The 17,575-nt window shown below is 44.9% G+C and overlaps 1 pseudogene; it reads right to left on the bottom strand.

The window, feature by feature from the left end:
* Positions 1-7,438: 7,438 nt before the first annotated feature.
* Positions 7,439-11,973, bottom strand: LOC136516283 (uncharacterized; annotated as a pseudogene).
* Positions 11,974-17,575: the final 5,602 nt, after the last annotated feature.

The raw sequence follows: 17,575 nt of genomic DNA on the forward strand, positions 1-17,575 counted from the left end.
AATTAACTCTAGCGGGCCGACCGACCCGCTCCCACTCTCCCACTCTCCCACTCTCCCTCTCACAGTCGCGCGCCCCGGCTCTGCCCCGCTGCCGCTGGACCACCGGCGTCGCCGGACCTCCGTCCGCGGCCTGGCCCGTGCCCGGGTCTGTCCCTCCCCGGCCGGTGATGCGTCGCCCCACCCCGGCCCCACCCTGGCCCCTGTCCCTCCACCGCCCTGACCTCCGCCGCAGCCAGGCCCCGCCCTAGCCCTGCTCTGCCAGTCGGACGCGGACCAACCGGTGGTGCCCTGCCCCGGCTGCCCTCCGCCCCTGAACCGTCGGAGTGGAGGAGAGGAGGAGCAGGGGAGTCGAGGAGAGAAGGGAGGTGGAGGAGAGGAGAAGGGAGAAGGAAGAAAGAGAAGGGAGGAGAAGGAGAAGGGAGGATGAAGGAGAAGAGAGGAGGAGCCTCGACCACCGGCCACTGCCCCTCGCCGTTCGTCCCCATCGTCGTCCCTGCCCCTCGCTGGAGACGAAGGTGACCCCGGCACCACGTCACCTGACTCCACCGCCACCCAAGGTATAAAGCCCCCCTCGGTTGTCAGCCTTCGTGCCTTGTATGTCATTGACGGCCTTCGTGCCGTATGTGGATGTGTGGGCCTTCATGCCGTACGTGGATGTGTGGGCCTTCGTGCCGTATATATGCTGTCGACCATCATGACCGGCTTTTTTCTTGTAGGTTTTGGAAATCTCCCCAGTATAGGGGAGGTTCTGCCAAAATTTTTAACTTATAGTATTATAATTCTTCTTTTGCAGAGCAGGACCTGTCGGAGGGGACCCAGAGTACGTAGGCGACCCCGATCGTCTTCGTCGGTGCTGCGGTCCTGCCTGCACAGCGTCGCCTTGCCACTACCCCGCTAGCCTGACTCCACTGCCATCCCTAGGTATAAATAACCTCTCTTCCTTATCGTTGTCGTAGATTGGTGTAACCCAGTTAGGCATCTTCCGTTCGAAACAGATACGGTTGGAGGTATGTGGATCTTCGCATATCTAAGACCTGTATCTGTTTCATATTATCCACTTTTTTGGATAGCCCGTGGATGCGTAGATGGGGTAGTTTCCTATGTTCTGCTTTGATCTGAGACAGAGTTTCAGCACCACCTCCCTTTTGTTCTCCGGATACACACTCTCCCTTCCAAGATGTGTATCGGGAGAACAGCGGAGAGGTGCTGCCTGAAATTCTATCTCGGGTTGGAGTAGAGCATGTAAACTAACCTCATCTACGCATCCGTGGGTGGGATTAGGACCTATCCTCACCCATTAGACAGTAGGCACGCCGTTCAGATGCAATTGGTGGTTATATTACTCACTCATGTATATGCTAGAGGATGGATAACCGTGAGTGGATGTACATGGGCCGCCCAAGTCAGGCTGAAATCACCCCTGAATGGATGGACAAGACCGAGGGTTTCTTGAACCAAGCATTTGGCAAGGCAGCTAATGGAGCGAGAGACACATTCTGTCCCTGTAGTGAATGTGGAAATAGGAAAAGAAAAACAAGGAAGATCATGGGGGAACATCTTTGCAAGTATGGATTTACACCAAACTATACTCGGTGGGTGTTCCATGGTGAAGCCCATCGTACTAGAGAGGAGGTGGTGAGACCACGCTTGGAGGCGTTTGATGCTGATGGCGGGGTAGCAGGATGGTTAGGTGACTTTCACGAAGCAACGTTCGCTAAAAGACCTACAGAGGAGGAGGAGCCAGAGCCAACCGGAAAGGTGTTCTACCAAATGTTGTCTTCGGCATAGAAGCTCCTACACGAGAAGGCAACGGTTTTCTCAACTGGATGCCATTGGACGCCTAATGGGGTTGAAGTCCCAGTACAACATGAGTCGAGCCTGCTTCGATGGTATGTTGGCTAGTTATTGGTGGGCTGCTTCCGGAGTGTCATATTCTACCGAGCAGGTTCTACGAGTCACAGAGACTCCTTCGTGCACTTAAGATGCCGTATGAGCAGATACATTGTTGTCCGAAGGGGTGCGTCCTATTTAGGAAAGATCACATGTTGTTGCCTTTCTCGTAGTCGGATGCACACGGTGGCCAGCCAGTTGGTCAACTCAAGGCATATGCTCTGGCTCACATGGGCAAGGCGACGGTCCGACATCGAGTACGACCCAGATGCCCCGCTTGAGGCGTACACCAACTCCAGCGTCCACACCCGCCTCTCTTTCGTACACGGAGGCGGCAAGGTCAGTCCATGGGCCGGGCTACGATCTGAGAACTGAGGAGCGCCTTGATCCTCAGCTCGTGATGAGGGTGGGGCAAGGCAAGAAGCATGGGCGGTTCTAGATTGGTGACGGCGTCCTCGACACAGCCTCTACTCCTCTCCACCAGCTTCGAGCAGCGAGCACAAGCTCAAGCGTGCCCATACGCCAACGGCCGACCGCGGTGTCGGCACTCCAGGTAAGCATTCCTGTTTCATTCGTCAGTTCTTTGACTTTTACATACCTTACCTATGCATTATTGAAACATTGGGGTCAAATATTGTAGGCCCAGGTGCAGGAACTGCAGGCCGAGCGGGAGGCCGAGCAGCAGAGGCTACAGGCTTTGGAGGCCCAACGAGAGCAAGATCAGCGGCAGATGGCCGAGATGATCAAGCTCATGCAGCAAATTGGCCAGCAACAAGGTTGGGCGATCCCACATACACTGCTTGCTCCAGATCCACCTCCACAATGTCCTGATTCTACCCCTGGTGAGTATAAGTACGAAGTTTTACTTTTTATGCTGAAACTTAGAGAAACCTAGTGAAACCTAGAGAAACCTAGTGGTGGTGGTGGTGGTGTGGTGGTGGTGGGTGGTGCGAATATTTATCTTGCATATTTATCTCTTCTCTTGTCGCTCACGTGCAATCTCTTCTATTTTGTGCTACATCAATCGGGGGCGGCGTCGAACCACCTTGGAGGGTCGCCGGGATCGCACGTTGGGCCATCCCAACCCGGCCCGTTGCCGTGAGCTTCAAATGGCAGCCGTTGTGATATAATGCACTTGTGAACTTTGTGAACTATGCTTGTGTGTTTGGACTTTGGACTTGGGAGTCGAGATTGTGATACTTGTATGCTATGTTTGTGTTTGTGGTGGATTGTGATATATATTTGTGTGAGATATATATATATATATATATATATATATATATATATATATATATATATATATATATATGTATATCTTGCAACGATGGAAGACTAAAAACAAAAAAAATTGAATTTTTTCACTTCTTTGCCGAGTGTCATGACCATGACACTCGGCAAAGCTGGGAATCTGGGACACTAAGCTTCTCAGCTTTGCCGAGTGCCATGGTCAAGGCACTCAACAAAGAAAATTAAAAAAAAAACTGCTTTGCCGAGTGCCTACCTACAGCACTCGGCAAAGAAAATCAAAAAAAAAGAAAACAAGCTTTGCCGAGTGCTAGATGCAGGCACTCGGCAAAGCATTTTTTAAAAAATAAAATAAAAAACACATTTCTTTGCCGAGTGTCGACGCGTGGCACTCGCCAAAGAGGCCGTCACCATGACCTGGCCGTCACGGCGGCTTTTCTTTGCCGAGTGCCGTCGTGGCACTCGGAAAAATCCTTTGCCGAGTGCCCGACATGCGGCACTCGGCAAAGAAGCCTTTGCCGTGAAGGGATATGACGACAGCTCTTTGCCGAGTGCAGCACTCGGCAAAGGCTTTGCCGAATGCAAAACCTTCTTTACCGAGTGCAATGCCTTCTTTGCTGAGTGCAATTGCACTCGGCAAAGCACGCGTCTGCTGTGCTTGCAGAACCTAAAACGAAGGAGGGGAATTTCAAATGGAGTAAAACGGATGAGATACAACTTCTCAAAGCCTGTGCAAAGCTGATCGAAGCGGGTTTCATCAAACAAGGGGATGGAAGTTTGAGCAGAGATGCCCTGAAGTTGTTATGTGATGGACCCAGTCTAAAGGGTAGGACACAAGAAAACATTCTTAACAAATGGCGCAACATGAAAAGATTGTGCAATAGATTTTGCAAGTACATGTGTCTGCCAGACAAGAGACGCCTTAAGAAGGAAGTACATGCACTACTCTCTTCAAATCTCTTGCACATGCGTGTTTGACTAAAATTATACTGCATTAATTAGGAGTATGTTTTGATATGACATGTTTGGTTTCCAGAATAGATCGCGGAAATATAAGGGCTTGTTACATGGTGATTATCCTGATGAGGTGGAACTTTGTTTTCTTAAAAACACAGGTTTTGCTATCAAAGGTTAGAGTTAGACAGGGATAAGTCAAGGTGTAAAGGTTTGCTAGAAAAGAGCAAGAGGAGCAGCTTGTAGCCACTAAGCTTACCTCCATTGGAAGGTAATTTGGATGCTTCTGGTCGGCAACTTGCAGACAGGGCAGGTAGGTGTGCTGGATGGCAAAAGCCATAGGTCTCTTGAAAATATTGTACAACAGACCTCAATGTGGCGCCTCCATCAACAGGAAAACTGCGGCAAATGACACCAACTGCATCAGACGAATCCACCAACTGAAGATAGCTAGTAAACTGTAAAGGATAGGGAATTTACTTACTAATGAAACTGCATCAGACGAATCCACCAACTGCTTGAAGGTGCAGCAAGGTCCGTCGTGCCTGATCTACTTGTTCTATACTCACCTCATTGTCATTAGGAACTAGCTATTTATTATCTATTTAGCCAGTAGGAGCAAACCATTCTACCTGACCTAAAATTTGTAACTAAAATATAGTTGGATGAACGTTTAACAGAGGAACAATTTGTACCCAATGTAGCAGCCTTCTGAAATTGTTAGTAAATAAATATAAGAAACGATTCTGATCGTTGTTTAAGACTTTTGGTACAGCTAGTCGCATCATGAACAAGATCCATCATCTAGAAAACATGACTCGAACTGAATGAACCACTTAGAACTTAAGCACTGCAAGTACTATGGTTGACAACACAAGCACCCCCCACCACACACACACACACAAACCCAAATCATGTCTTGGATTGTATATCACAGATGCACCCAACCAATTTTTTTTTTTTGAACGCAATGGCAGGAGCTCTGCCTTTCAATTAAGATGGGAAAAAGAAAGTTTATGTACAAACAAAGGCACTCGAGGTTATAGATTCAAACCCCCACAAGCATGCAAATTAGGGAAACACACGGCCCAAAAGGGGTGGGGGCAATAGCTACACATAAGCGAGTGCTCTCTTCCTTTGCTCTATGTCTTCCTTTATCCTTGCAGCCACCTGCGGCACCGTTTCCATCTTGTTGTCGAAGATTCTCCTATTTCTCTCTTTCCAAATATTCCAAAAGGTGTAGATTACTATCCCGTTAAGCCGCCTACGCTCGGATCTTGGCACTTTCCTCGCCACCTCTTCCCACCATGATCTGATATCGGTGGGGTCCACCTGGGGTTGCTGCTGAAGCTGAGTGAAGTTCTCCTACGAGAGGATTTGTTCCCAAACCGCCTTTGCGAAGGGGCAACGTAGGCATAGGTGGAGGCCACTCTCTAAAGGACCATTGCAGAGCACGCATTGTTGATGGTGTGGCCACCCTCTCCTCTGTAGGTTTTGCGACGTTAGAATTTTATCTTGCACTAAGATCCAGGCAAAGATCTTGCATCTGTTCTCCACTTGCGCTTTCCAGATCAACTCTGTACAGAAGGGGACGATCGAGCCTCTGAACTGTATTCTATAGGCCGAACGGGTGGAGTAGTTCCCATCACTGGTCCACCGCCAGATGATGATGTCCTGGACGCCCTGCTGTAGGTGCACATCTTGTATCCGTATCCAAAGGGACACAAACTCCTCTCTATGGACATCCGAGGTGATTTTCCTTCATAGCTTGTGCATCCAATTGTTGTTCCGGAGCTCTTGTTGCACCGTTCGGTTTCTCCTTGAAACTAGGCGAAACAAGTTCGAGGCTAGGTACCTAGGAGCTTGTTCATCGAGCCAATTGTGGTGCCAAAAGCTAGTCTTTGCACCATGTCCCCCAAAGTTATAATGATTGAGGAGTTGAAGAGGAGACGATCATCATCAGAACATGGAAGCTCGGAGCCGTTCCAAGACTTGGAATCGTCCACCCATTCCTGCCAAAGCGATCGTAACTGGAGGGCTCTCCCAAATCTATCAAGGTCGGGGACGCCTAAACCACCTAGTTCTTTTGGCCTGTTAACTGTTGGCCAGTTAACAAGGCAGTGCCCGCCATTGGCGTTCTCCTCCCCCTTCCACAGGAACGATCTCCTGATTTTGTCAATCTTTTTCTTAGCCCATGCAGCTAGAGGAAACACCGTCAGGTGGTAGGTTGACATGGAGGAGAGGACTGATATTACTAGAGTGAGACGTCCCGCTCTGTTAAGCCATCTTCCTTTCCACTTGGGTAACCTCTGCCCGATACGATCTATGAGAGGTTGCACGTGGATCTTTTGCAGCAGAAGCCTAAATCTAGGGCATATCAAGCAGACCTGCAATGTGAATACCTCCTTTCCTTGGTGAGCCGCGCAAATACCCTCCTTGTCCGCCGCGTACCAACCACGATCCCCCACCCACCGGTCGATCTTGCCGCAAGGAGAGTCGGGCGCAGCAAGTGGAGCCCGGCAGGATCCCTATTGGTGTCGGGGCCACGGTCACACGACACACGTCACGAGCCGCCGTCGTTACATCTGCCTTCACGGCCACAGTGGGGTTGTCTCGGCAGTGGCGCCTTCTCATCCTTGACGACCCGAGAGGCCATCTAATCTAGGCGCACGCACCTGGCTCGTTGCCGCGACGGGCGCCGAGGACACCTCGTTGGTCGGCACGGAAGTCAGGCCAATGCGAGCCGAATTGCATTTCGACCTTGAGCGCCCGTACGTACACATCAGCCACGCCACCGTCTGTCTGAATCAGCCGCCTTTGCTTGGTGGGCAGCAGCCTCACCGCAGAGGGTTTCTTACCCCTGAACAGTGAACACGCTGCAGAAAAAAAAAGGTTTCCAGGCATGGCAGACTTTGGTCCGCAGATACGCGAACAAATGAATTTTGACAAGGAGTATTCAGTAATATGAACTGCTCACTACAAATTTAATGCCAGCGAATTAATTCCAGCACAACAGTCAAGGTTAGAGCACCAAACGAGGCTGGTGGTGTTTAAATCCACAGAATAAAGTTTAGGGATGTCACATCAGGTATCGCATGGAATATTCAGATATTAATAAAAAACAAATTACAGAATCCGTCAGTAATCTACGAGACGAATTTATTAAGCCCAATCAATCATTCATTAGCACACATTTACTATAGCACAATATTGATTAATTAGGCTTAAAAATTCGTCTCGTAAATTAGTCACAATCTATGCAATTAGTTAATTTTTAATCTATATTTAATACTCTATACATAGTGTCAAACATTCGATGAGATATGGAGTAAACTTAAGAGGAAGAAACTAACCAAGGCCATAGTAGATATATAGATAGATCATTAGGTAACATCCTCGTGTACATGCTTTTTCATCACAGTTTCACCTTGCATTTACTTACAGAAGGACCTCTCGTCATAGGCAGCTACACGCACCCACCATCTCTAACTCCCTATAATCAAGTATAGTGCTACAGTATCATCAGCTCACCCATCCACCAGCAAAAGGTCAGGGGGCGGGGATGGAAAAACCAAGAAAAGAGGCGGCTAGACAAGCGTGGAGTTTGGAGGGGTGATGCCCATCATCTTGTAATACGCCTTCTCTGCCTCCGCCATCCTCGTCTGGAACATGCCCCATTCCTTCCTGCACCGCGCCCTCACCTAAACGACAGATAAATAAACTGTCATTCATAAGCTCCCATGGACAACAATATGATAACTGCTTAGAACATAAGCAACTTCCTTCCTGAAAACCACTCTACAGCAAGTTTTCAGGCAATAAACCGTACCCCTTCCCATGACGCTCTTCCAGTTTTCTGACTGCCCCTGCAAGGTTTTTATATACGAATTATGATGGTAAGAAAATGGTCAAAAACCCAAAGTTCACATATTCAAATTAAAGAAAGAAAAAAACATAATATTTCTCCTTACCTCGGTTCCCCAGAGAAGGAACCACTTGGTGAACGATCCACTGTGAATCAACAACTCCAATCTTTTCATGAGCAGGCTGTTGTGAACAACGTCGCAGGGCATTCAGTGCACACATTCAGAAATAGCAGCTCACTAGAATGGTATAAAACTCTCTCAAACAATACATACCTCCACACATTTCCTGAGAGCAAAATCCAAGCCCCAACCATGAACCAAGTCATTCTGCAACCAAAGAAATATTGAACAATTATGTAAAGGAAGGATCGAAGGTAGACACAAGGGGAGGTATGACAGACAAACCTGAATCATATGCCACACACATCTCCATGCATCCCTTGAGAAGACTGGAGCCATTATTTCAACAAAACTGTAATAAAACATAGATAAGTTAACTCTATATGTAGATCATGGGAGACTGGTGATAATATTACGGGAACTGGTAAGTGTTCTGGGAGGAGAAGAAACACAGCAAGAGGGCAATAACCACATACGCAGCACAAGGTGGAAGATGAGGGTCAGAGCACCATCCCGGCCTCTCCTCTGTATCCCTATAACAAAAATGATGCAAAATTAGAACACAAGAGCTCAGCAGAAAAATAAAAGAAGTATTCTTTTTCAGATAAGAATTACACTCACTTGTGAACCTCACTGTCACCTCTTCTTTTGGTCATCTGCCATGTTAAACCCCGATCAGGCTCTAATCCAGGTTGAGAGATGGCCAAATTATGCTTCTTAACAAGTTTGATGTACCTGTAACCCCAACATCATCAATAATATGTAAGAGAGTCAATGTTGAATAGCACTGAAAGGAAGTGGGGAGAATGAAAGCATACTCCTCTGCATTAAAATGCTCAACCCCAAGGTCCTCATCCCAGATGAATATGTACTCATAAGCTGCCACAATATCAGGATGCAGGAATCTTTTGGACATACCACCTAGAGTTGTGTGCACAAACAAAACTTTTAGCACAAGATCATTTCAAATTAAGCAATTGACCTATGAACAGTACACTAGAGCACAAATGAAACTCACCATTTAGTTTGTTTCCTGACACTAATATGGATAGCTCGCTGGGACCACTCAAATTCATCCCACTCACTCACCCGACCATCATAGTGGAATAACAGAATAGCAAAGTTGTCAGAAAACTGCAGCACCCACAACAAAACAATCAGGAAGCTGAGTTACACAAAATGCCATAAATGGATATGAAAGTTCATTATCATCAAAACTAGGGAAAGGCATTATTTTCATTTTTCAGCTTCATTGATGCTGTTGTCAAAAATACCTTCTTCACAGCTCTGTTTATATTTTCTTTCTGCTCAACTCCAACAGTAAAGGTAACAAGGTACTTTGGTTTGAAAGGCAGGTCCTGTATATTCAAGATCAAATATCAGCATAGAACATTGCAAGCAACAAAATGCAGAAACAGTGCAAAGCTTTGATTTTTCAGTTTCAATTATTTGTGAATCCAACCAAGAAATAGAGAACTTCAGCTCAGTATATGCTTGTAGCACATGTCCAAAGAAGCACAAGACCCAAAATTCAGAAATGTGAAGAAAACAAAGAAAGAACAAGCAGGAGAAGGAGCACATGCTTAAAGCATGTGTCAAGAGAAGTATCAAAGAGTTAGAAATTAGGTTTCCAGTATAGTTCTCAACATGTCCCAGCTAGATATATGTATCAAATGCACTTGGAGAAGATTGATGAGATGATGGTGCACAAGAAAATATACCTCACTTGGGTCTCCCCATAACCTGCGCAAATGGAAGTCAGACTCTGATACAACGATACGTGGTGCTAGCCCCTCTGCACCCTTGGGGTTCGTTGGGACATAAATCTACAGATCATCAAAGAAAAAAAAACTCATTAGACAAACTAAAATATATCAGGAAATAGCAAACGGTTTATTCATTATTTATAAGTATCTGGTATTCAAGGAGAAGATCACGTTAAATGGATATCATTCAAATAGCCATAGTACTCCACAACTAAGCTAAGTCGTGTAACAGGAGTAATACAACTAACCTTTAAGGTACTGTTTGAAGTTGGTTCGGTACCGTTTCCCCTTGCGTTTCTGGCAGAAGTCCAAGCATGATTGAGTATAGCCTGGGTTGTGAAGTCCAGAGTTTTTGTCTTCAATGTATGAAACAAAGCTAGCTGGAAAGTGAAGCTGGCGTATTCGAAACAGACATAAGTAATTACTCAATTAGCTGAGGTATTGCAGTTATGGTGGACATTATTATCGTTAATACCTTTGTTATGCTGACCGAAGGGAATGAAATTCCAATGAAAAAGCCAAGGACTGCCTCCAATAATTGTTACCATAACAAGCCTCATGCTTCCATTTGGGAATCTAAGCACACTGCGAGCGTCAACAAGGGCAGAACGTATTAGCTGGTGACGTTAGCCGTCCAGAAGTCAATGGCTCGAGTGGAGACAAGCATGTAGGTATACAAACCTGCGACCAAGAGTTGCGAGCTTCGCCATGCTCTAGTACAAGGGTGCAGCTAGAGGAGAGACACAGTTGCAAGCGACAAATGCTATGCATCATATGGGGGAGATCATAATGGCAGCGGCTTTATTATGCAAACAAAAAGGAAGCCTGCAGGAAACACAGACAGTAGCAATCCATAGTCAGAAGACTCCAATCCAAATATGTTTCGTGCATTTGCATAGCACAGCGAGCTACTAACAAGTAACCACAATAGTTGGACTGCATCTAAAAGTATGAGCAATGCCCAAGTATGCACTTTCTACTCGGTTTGCCCAAGGCCTTGTTTAGTCGGCGAATTTTTTTAGGAAATGGTACTGTAGCACTTTCGTTGTTATTTGGCAATTAGTGTCCAATCATAGTCTAATTAGGCTTAAAATATTCGTCTCGTGAATTTCGTCTAAACTGTGTAATTAGTTTTATTTTTTATTTATATTTAATGCTTCATGCATGCGTCCAAAGATTCGATGTGACGGGAAATCTTGAAAAATTTTGCAAAATTTTGGGAACTAAACAGCACCCAAGTAACCAGAATAGTTGAAGTGTATTACAAGATTTTGTGTGCACAGAATGAACTGCTGCAGGCCAATTTCAGTTTCCCTTGCGGTCAAATGCAGACAACAGCTAATTAATGTCCTCCACAGAATTACAATTACTCCCACAAGTAGTCAAGTACAGAGCAGGCACAGGTAGGAGCAGCTGAATTAACTAGCTCTATTTACAGGTCGCAAAATAGCAGCGTCAAATTCGAAACCGAAAGCCCCGCATGCATCTGGAATCTGAATTCCATGAACCCCCTTCTGCGGCTGAAATCCTAATTCCAAGACCACCTAACCGGCGCTTAAAAAAACAATTTTTTTTATTTTTTTCTTGTATGCGAAGTAAATAAAAAAAATACTCTGAAAGAAAAGATCTTGTTTGGACTTCGGCCGGCGGCACGATTATTATACTACAAGTGGAGTATCTAGTACGGCGAATCGGACGAAATCAGAACCGAGGGCTGAAGGAAAGGCGGAGGCTTTGGCAGGGAAGCAAACCTGGCCTCCGTCCGCGCGGGCCGACGGACGGAGCTGAATCCCGCGGCGCCGGTGCTTGTATGTTCCGATTCCGACGGAGGGGAAGCGCGCGGGCGGGCGATGAGCCACCAGCCGTGCCCCTGCCCGTGGGTACGGCGGCGGCGTAGGAGAGGGGGGCGAGGAGCGGAGCGCGTGGGCAGGCAGGGAGGGAGGGGCAGGGGAGGCAGGCGCGCGCGTATATATGCGTGAGGCGGGGTGGGGAAGGGCGGAAGTCGTGCGCGGCGCGGCAATGTCAGTTGCAAACTTGGAAGGGATGGATGGGTGAATGGATCGATCGATCAAGCTGCAGAGGGGAGGTGGCCAGGAGGGTGGGGAGGTAGCCAAGCCAAGGGAAAGTTGGAGACGACAGACAGCGAGAGAGAGGAGAGGTGGCAGAGGGACGCCACCCAACCAACCAACCGCGGCAACCTGGGCCCTCGACGGGGACGCCCGGGCCGTCCGATGCGGATGCCGATGCCGGCCTTCCGTTCCGCCGTCGGATCCTGGACCCCACGTACTCTTCTGGGCCTTAGACAGCTCGGTCGTCCATCCCTGGACTTCGGGAATAAAGAGAGAGCGTGATGGTCGTCCATGTGTTTGTGTTGCCAACGTTCCAAACATTTTTCAGTTTTTTTATACGTATAATACGGAGTAATTATTAATGCACCAGTTAACAGCGGCTGTTTTTCTGTAATAGTGGTTACCAGCAAATATGCCCGTGCGGTGTAACGAAAAAAAGATATCATAGAAATGTTACATATCTATTAATGTTTTATTCTTTCCATCAAATTTAAAGTTTATAATTTATTTTGATGAGCACGAAATTTATAATATCAATTAGTATTGGCAATAATATGATAATATCCTATTAAATCTATATCCAAAAATAATACTTTGATAGAAACATTTCACCCATTGTAAGGCACACCGTAACTTTAGATTTGATAATATCTATATGTAGGTAGAGTTTAATATTGAGTTACAGCCCTTGTCGAGGATTGCACTGATACTTACGTAGAGCTTATTCAAAATTTGCTCATTATTTGATTAAATGGATAATTGGTTGATCTGGCTTCTAACAAAAATAAGTTTTGTTCATAATCAAAACTATATCAACAACTTAGTGGTAGGAATATTTATTTATTAATCAAAGATAAGTATACTTATTATTTGTTTTATATAGAAGGACAAATAAAATGGAAAAAAGGCATGGGCAAAAAAATTGGCCGCATATCTTTTTGCATGCATGCCTATACCATCCCCATGCATATGTGAGCATGTGACCACAATAACGGGCCATGGGTACATGTTCCTCGAGGAAAATAGGCATGGCGAAACACGACAGTGAGTCCATCTGTGATACAGTAAACAAAAGGGGCAGAGACGAGAGTCTTACTCCAAAAGATGAAAAAGGATACCGAAGAAAAACTGAAACGAGAGTTGGAAAAAGCCACGGAAACGAATAGAGTCGGACAAAAAAGTTTTCATGATTTAATATTCAGAGGCAAACTGAGTTGGACAAAAAAGTCTTCTTGATTTCTATTTTATCATTTTCTATTTGTTTATTAATATTCATATTCCACTTACTCACGATAGGAGAGATCTATTGGAATTAAGATTAGGAATTCCTAGCTATCTATGTTACCTAAGTCACAAAAAAAACTACCTAGGTTACCTAGGATATCTTTGGGGAGTATTTTTATTTGTTAGTCTTTTTTCTCTTTTCTTTTTTTTTCTTCACCGGCGGCTTATTTTTATTTAGACAAATACGTCACTACTGGCTGGGCGTGGGATCTGGGGTTCCGGAATTTTTTTTTTCTTGTGCACGCTCTATCTGTTTTTCTATTTTCTTATTAGCGTAGAGAAGTTTGTCTTCTTTTTCTTTCGTTGCTTTACAGTATCTGATTGGGTTTCGTTTTTTAAATTTTCACGGTCTTCTTTTTTCGCATCCCATTGGTTCCGTCACTTCCGATTGGTTTTTAATCCGTCACTTTTTCCCTTTTCCAATTTCCATTATAAATATTAAAAAAATAGGAATCTAGACTTTTAGTTTCTGACCCAATATGTTTTGGATTCGAACTCCGTATCACGCTAGACAAGAACTATTCTAACTCATCTGAGCACGGGCTATATATATTAGTCTGGACGGAAGAAATCTCTATTGTCCGGTAGTTAGAGGGAACGGACAAAAAAAAAAACAGATGGACCAAAAAAGTGGGTTGAAATTTTATTTCTTTATTACTAGGTATAGATATTATTATTATTATTATTATTATTATTATTATTATTATTATTATTATTATTATTATTATTATTCATAAAAGGAGCTGAGCAAGCATGGCAGTGCTCGCAAGTATTTTTTTTTATAACACAGTGCTTGCAAGTTGAAATGGCAAAGATATATCCTTTCTCTTGACTGTTTCTTCTCAAAAGCAAAAATTGATTCGGCGTCAACAGGGTTGTTTGTGCCTTTTTTCCACACGGACGCTTGAAAAAGCCAGAGCTATTTATTGTATGATAAGGACAACAACGTGAAATAGTCTATGTACTACACGACTTCAGTCAACGCTCAACGAAATCCCATAGAAGCACATGCAAAGTCTAGGGTTAGGCCTACCATTGCTCCAAAAGGTCCACATTGTGCTACAGATACTGACGAGGAATAAATCATTTATTTTATTTATATATAAACTAGCAAATGTTCCCATGTTGCAACGTGATAAAAAAACTTAATTTTTTTAAATCTGTTATTATATAAACCATTTAGTCAAAATACAATCATAGATTATTGAATTGATTTAAAGGGGCTTCTATATCTATATCTATACCTATACCTATACCTAATAATAAAGAGGCAAAAATTTCCACCGTTTTTTTGGTACCACTATTTTGGTATGGCCTTCCTAACTAACTATGTGAATGTGAAAATAGTTTTTATTCAGCTGTCTACCGCTTGAATATATCATATATGTTCTTGAGGCCTGAAAAAAAGAAAGAATACCAACTGTATCAGAACTCATACAAACGTTAGCTTTATGGTCGCCCACCTCCCCAGGAATCCGGGTATGACACGCTAAAGTTGCAGCCGTAACGGAAAAAGGAAGGGAGACCAGGAAAGAATGAATCGACCAAGGCAGAGCTCTAGCTAAATTGAACTCATGATCAAGAAAGAGGCGCCATGCAGCCGATACGTAATTCCTGGAGCGTTCCAAATGCGATTCCGAAGGCAATCGTGATCCCACCACCATTTTAGGTCACCACATCGGTGAATCCTAGGCTTGCTCCGCTGGCGACCACTCCGGTGACGGTGTCCACTGCCGTGCCCACCGACACCCAATCGACGGCGGCCACTGCAAATCGTAGGTTAGCCGCCCCTGGTGGCGCTTGCGACCACATATTGTTTTGAAACCCTATTTCCCTGGTAGGGTCTAAGCACCGCTTAGGTTAGTGTTGGGATCGTGTTGTTTGTGTTTGTGTCTGCGCTTGTTGCAGCGCGGATCACATGTGTTTTCTTCCCTACCAGATCGCATCTATGGCAAGTGGTGGTAGGTGGACGAAAGGGGGACACCAAAGCTCCGACTGAGGGTGATTACCCTAGTCCGAATGGGTCAGACCTCATGCGACGGCTTAACCTTACCTGAGGAGGAGGCGGCCATGGTGGAATTTAGTGATGATGCAGGAGACCACTACTACATTCAGACCTATCACAAGCGGTTCGTAAATTCCACCACAAACGCTTTTTGGTCTCGACAGTGAGTGGTCGTTGCTGATGACATTCTCATCACAAGTCGGTTTTGCAATCCGGCGGTGATAATAGCTTATCACAGTCGGTTCATATTACTAGCCGGCGATGATTTCAATTTTCAAAAATCCCAAAAACCGACCAAAAAATAGCAATTTTTTTTGTTTCAATATATCCACCTTCATGGTATTGGGAAGCTGCTCCAGCTCCAGCTCCACGGTGAAAAATCCGCGTGATACGCGGTGCTGGATTAGCGAAGTTGTGTCAACAAAAGCAGAGCAAAATCTCCATTGTTGGAACGAGAGGTACGGTAGGTTACATAGCCCCTGAAGTATTCAGCAGAAGCTATGGATGTGTATAGTTACTGGAATGGTGGTCCTTGAGATGGTCGGAGCAAGGAAACAAATCCATGATAGCACGGACGACAGTAGCAGCAAGTATTTTGTATGACAACTTGGATCAGTTTAGTGCCTCTACAACCTGTGAGATCAGCACCGACACTACGGAAGTTGTGAGGAAGATGATCCTCGTTGGCTTGTGGTGCATACAGTTCCGGCCTACTGACGGGCCCATCCATGATCGAAGTCCTTGAGATGTTGAAGAACGACACTATGGACTTGCAGCTGCCACCGAATGCGTTTTGGACTGGTTGAACATAGCCACCCAGCTTGTAAACTTCACACTCCTTTTTATGATTGCATATATACTTTCAGTATATTGTAAATATGTCCATTATTTAATATGCACTAAAGAGTTGCATAGACTTGCACTTTACCCAGAAGCTGGCTTGTTCGGCTTCTTTTTTCAGCCGGAACAGTGCTTTTCTCTCACAACAATTCAACCAGAAAAGTATTTTTCAGCCAGTTTCAGTCAAAATTCAGCAAGCCGAACGAGACCATTAGAGCATCTCTAATAGATTACTTCGTAGAAAATGGGTGCTAGCTGCAACCTTAGTGCACAATAAGACCTACTCTTGCAAATAGTAAATGATTCCTCCTTATAATTGCTTATGATATGCAAAAGGTAAATATTGAAGGCATAAAGTTGTTATAAAAAGCTGTTTTGCGTTCTTGAAACTAAATATCCTAGTTTGTTACTCGTTGCTCAGATTCAATCTAGGAAAATTCATATGAAAATAACAAAATTCATGTGCATGCGAAGCAGAACACAAAATTCTTGTGATTTTGTATTCTATAAGTACATATGCACCTAAACTTTATTTTTTATGTAACTTTTTTTGAAAATAATTTTGTATTTTTAAATTTGCAGCAATGTACGCTTATAGATGCACTGTGGGCGTATCACTTTCATGTAATTTTTTAGAAAACGATTTTGCATCTAAAATTTTATGATGTTGAACATTTATAAACAGAGACGGAGCTCCCAATATGACAAGGTGGGGCAGATGCCCCACTTACCGCCGCCGTGGAGAGCCTCTGCCTCCCTCCTCCTTCATTCTGGTCCTCACAAGACTCTAGTTTGCTAACCGCCGGAGCAAGGAAGAAGATGGCCGAGAGATGAAGACAAAGCCGACAGGTGCGTCGAGCACTGTGGCTTCCCGCTGTGGCCCAAGAGGCATTGCGGTAATGGAGTCTTCGCGATTCTTAAGCGAGATTTTCCTGAACAGCACACTCTTTGTATTGCTAGACATGCTTTTGTCACTATGGCTAGACCATGTCATTTTCCATTGTTAGACATGCTTTTGTCATTATTATTTGTTCTATTTGAATGGAAATGGTATTCATGTCCAGATTTTGTGACTTATTTGAGATGGATATATTATTATATGAGCTATAGTGTATTTCAGCAAATATACATGGTTTTGTAATGTTTTCTAGCAAAGACATATTTTTTTAAGTGGCTTTGAGCAAAAGCCACGTTTTTATAATGTCCAACCGCCAATTTTACCTTCATTCTAGCGTAGACTCTACAGGCTATGACCTATGAGTCGATGCCTGTGAGGGTGAGTGGGCGAGATGCGGATGTCAAGTGACGAGGAACCTAGCCGCCGTCGGATGCAATGCATCCTCACATGCCACTGTCGGCTGGCTGGTTCACCGCCCACAGAGGGCGTGATTGGTTGGCCGAATCAGACCATCATCGCACCGTTTAGTTGTCTGACCTCATTTATGTGGTGTGTTTGGTTGCCCTGCTTGCACCTGTCGATGTTTCACCACCGATAGCCTGCCACGGGGGTACCCGGGGCAGTATGTTCGGGCTTCG

Source organism: Miscanthus floridulus, chromosome 17, assembly GCF_019320115.1.
Source record: "Miscanthus floridulus cultivar M001 chromosome 17, ASM1932011v1, whole genome shotgun sequence".
NCBI lineage: Eukaryota > Viridiplantae > Streptophyta > Magnoliopsida > Poales > Poaceae > Miscanthus > Miscanthus floridulus.